A 4,473-nucleotide genomic window follows, 5' to 3' on the forward strand; every position below is an offset into this window, starting at 1 on the left:
TATACATATGTATAGAAAACACACACACACACACACACACACACACACACACATATATATGTGTGTGCATATATATATGTATATATATATATATATATATATATATATATATTTATACATATATGAATACATATATATACATATATGAATATATATATATATATATATAAAATATATATATATATATATATATATACACACATACATATATTTATATATACATATACATATACATGTATGTCATATATACATATATATATAAATATATATATATATACATATATGTATATACAAATACAAATAGGATGCAAAATCAAGAGACATTCTGAACAGATTCACAGACCACTTTTAATGGCTTATTAGACATGTAGTCGTAGGTGCTCTTGGCAGAATAGCCCAAAAGCCTATTGTCACATTTCTTGGTGAGAAGCCAGAGTGAAAGGAGCTTTTTAAGAAGGGAAGCTTCTTGAAAAGGTAGCTTACCAGCTGAAATGCAGAAATACGGAGGTTTCAAACGCACCACCTAACTTCACAGGATCATCCTTTTATTGAAGAGGTAAAACTGTAAAATGCTACAGCCAGCTTCTCCTTAAAAAAAATTACCTGCAGAGAATGTGGACGCTATCGTAGGATACCCCTGTTCTCTGTCATTAGGAAAATATTCGCTCGTTTCCTGACGAATAGGTAAAGCTACAATCTTTCCTCCTGAAACCCAGTGTGGCTTCTGTAGTGGAAAAAAAGTATAATGCACTCGATGCTTGGTCAGTGTCAAACCGTAAAGTAATGTACAATTCAAACCATGTCATTACATTGCCTTCCTCTGATTTCATTTCGGATAGCCAGTGGGGTGTTCATGAGATGGACTCTGACAAGTGACGTAAATGTGGTAAATTAACCAGTTTGACCAAGACTCTAAAAACTGCTATGCATGATAACTCGGAACTATAAACCAGTCTAAAGAATTTCCAAAGTCCAGCTGAGTTCAACAAAGCTACATAGCGGCACCTGCACTCTTCTTTCTACCTGGCAGCAATGCACAAGGATGCCTTTAAAGACGTAGATGAAGGAAGCTACGTCCACACTCGCGACGCTGCCGGCCTGCTCAGTGTCACTCATGGTCTAAGTTTCTGTATGTATTTAAATACTTTTGTTGCTCTAGTTGAAGGTGGGGCCTCCCGCTGCATAATGTTCTGTACAATGCTCCTAATTGTAGGCTGATTTAAGTCCAGGTTGCCAGTACTTCATAACCAACTCTATAATTATATAGTTTACTTTAACATTGTTGTTATAATTACCATTAGTGATAATAGCATTGATGTTAATATTACCTTAAAAGACATTATCGCAACTTACCAGCGAAGTCTGTCGGTACTAATTGATCACACATAAATGTCTTAACACGCAACTATCAGTAACCAGCTAGAAACTACAAAACTAACCAAAAGAAAATAAATGGTAATACACTACCACGCTAAACTCTCCAATGTGGTTTCGAGTCCTGGACAATGACGGCTGAAACAAGGCGCAATGCAGAGGCTGCAGAAATGTCGTTCAACCGGAGGATGTTGCGCGCCTCTTGCACCGACCGAGTGTCCAATGAGATCCTCAGAAGAGTCGGACGGGGACGCGAGCTTCTGGAATTGATCCGAGCGCGACAACTCAAATGCCTCGGACATACAATCCGGACACATTAGAAAACCTTAGCTTAAGTGGTAAAATAGAAGGCAAACAATCTCGAAGTTGACCGAGAAAAAACATTTTTTTACAATTTTAAACAAACACTTCGATGCCGCTTGGACAGAGCCCGACAACATGAAACATATATATATACATATATTTATATATATTTATATATATATATATGTGTGTGTGTGTGTGTGTGTGTGTGTGTGTGTGTGTGTGTGTGTGTGTGTGTGTGTGTATGTATGTATGTATGTATGTATGTATGTATGTGTGTATGTATGTATGTATGTATACGGTAATTGCGTCATGTATAGCGCACTGAATATACCTTGGGCCTTGGGAAAGTGTCAGTAATAATTTAAGGAGAACGCCCCTCCTCCCTTCGCTGCCACGGTGACAACACTGACTGACATGAGCGAAGGCAATCAAACTGATATCGCCGCCTCACCGCCACGCCGGAGACATTTTCAAAATGTTTGCATAGACTGCGCCTCGGAGTACATATTCTATCTAGACGTCTAAGTTAAATGAGAAGATATACGTACAAGCTTACTTTAATGTCATGAGAAACAACGTCAAGCCATTACTTTGTCATTAAAAAAAACAAAAGTTCACCGGAGGGGGAATTACTTACGTTCGCAATCAAACACACATAAAATAAAGAGAATAGCAATCTGCATCTTGAGTTGTATTTAGTTTTTCGTGTAGTTATTGTCTGATAATTGAAATACTTCGCAATGCTGTGTTGCTGATAACTAGAGTAATGTAAAACACGAAAAAGAAAAAAAAAATCATGTAATTATTTTTTCCTTTGATTCGGTCTCTTGCAACTCGATTCCTCAGGGAAGGGTTGCAGTGTACAACAGATAAAGACTTTGTTTCTTCTTTTTTTCAGTTTTAACAAAAAGACTAATAAAAAATATTTACCACCATCAATTCCTTGTCCCTCTTAATGTGTTTCTTATCATGGGGTAACTTGTGGATTCTGAACTTGTATTGTAATGGAAAGGCTAGGCTTCTTCAGAACTAATATTCAGGGAAAAGTACTAACATTCGTGACTAAGAAGTAACGGATCTTGAACTATCAGATAATCATTAATATAATGCGCCCGACTGCACTCACCATGAGACATCCACACCTGACTGAATATACTTAATGCGATGTTTGCCTTGTTATTGTACCACTATTTATTTCCTTTTAGATATGTGTTTGTTTATTTTGGAATTTTTACTTGATTACTGGTAGCAGCGTGTTGAGACATTTATATGTGTTGAAAGATCAACTAGTACTGACAAACTTCGCTGGCAAGTTGCAATAATGTTTTTTTAAGGTAGTGTTAATATCAGTAATAATAACTATAATAATAACATTAAAGTAAGCGATATCATTATGGAGTTGGTTATGTAGTACTGGCAACCGGGACTAAAATTAGCCTACAGTTAGGAGCTTTGTACATAACTTTAGGCAGCGGGAAACCCCACCTTCGCATATACTATATGAGCCAACGATATGTTGTTGTTTTTTATTATTGATCTTAGGACTTAACAGAATAACACTTTGTCTCTGCATACCCTTTGCACTGTGAGCAACAAGAGTACATTTAGCTACATACAGAACCACCTTCCGGGTCTTTGCTGATACTGCTTTGCTGACACGCCACGCCATTAAATGCATCTTTTTGCATTGCTGCCAGGTAGAGAATGAAGAGTGCAGGTGCCACTATGCGTCCTTGTTGAGCTCCGATGGTCTTTGGGAATTCTTTAGACTGGTCTCTAGTCCGATCTATCATACATAGCACATTGGTTAAACTGGTTAATTTAGTAGTGGACCACATTTACGTCACTTGTCAAAGTCCATTTCATGACACCGTATTGGATATCCCAAATGAAACCAAATAAGGCAGTGTAATGGCATGTTTGGGGTTTGATGCTGAAAAAGTATCGAGTCCATTATACTTTTTCCATAACACAAGCCACATTGGGTTTCAGGGGGGGATATTATAATTTTGCCTAATCGTCAGAACAGGAGAGAATGTGTGTGTGTGTGTGTGTGTGTGTGTGTGTGTGTGTGTGTGTGTGTGTGTGTGTGTGTGTGATGTATGTATGTACGTATGTATATGTATGCATATGTATCTATATTTCTAAAACGGTAAACATCTACTTATATATTATCTTATAAAAGATGATATATATCACACACACATACGCACACGCACACACACACACACACAAACTCGTCAATTCACGAAGGCCCACACCTCGAGGTACTGCCCCTGTCCGTCTCGCTGCCGGCGCCACGCACGCTCCCGGCGCTCAGCGGCCGGAAACAAGAAGGAACCCCGAGATACTAATGCGATCTCGATTTTTAGGAAAGGTGCAAGCGTGAGTAGATTTCCTTGCATGCAGTATTGAACGATGGCATTACGTAAAGATATCTATTTTTATGCACACACTTTTTAAAATATTCTTGTCACAGATTATTGCTGGAAGGATAGTCTGCAGTTCTACCACGACACATATCGGAGAGGAAAACAGAGGAAATAATTCGATTTTTCACCTGAGTAATTACCTGTGAGGATAAACAGCGAAATGAGATCAGCGTCAGTTAATTTGACCAAAGAGGGAATCGGACAGTAAGCAAATACCACAGAGATAGGCGAAGCTCCTGAAATACACTGTGTGCAGATTTAAGCTCTATTGCACCGCTTCCCACTTAGGAAATGGGAAATACACTGAGCGGTGTGAGCGCGGCGCGGAAAGATGCGCGGCGCACTATGCTCATCCTGCGCG

Source organism: Penaeus chinensis, chromosome 28 (assembly GCF_019202785.1).
Source record: "Penaeus chinensis breed Huanghai No. 1 chromosome 28, ASM1920278v2, whole genome shotgun sequence".
NCBI classification, from domain to species: Eukaryota; Metazoa; Arthropoda; class Malacostraca; order Decapoda; family Penaeidae; genus Penaeus; species Penaeus chinensis.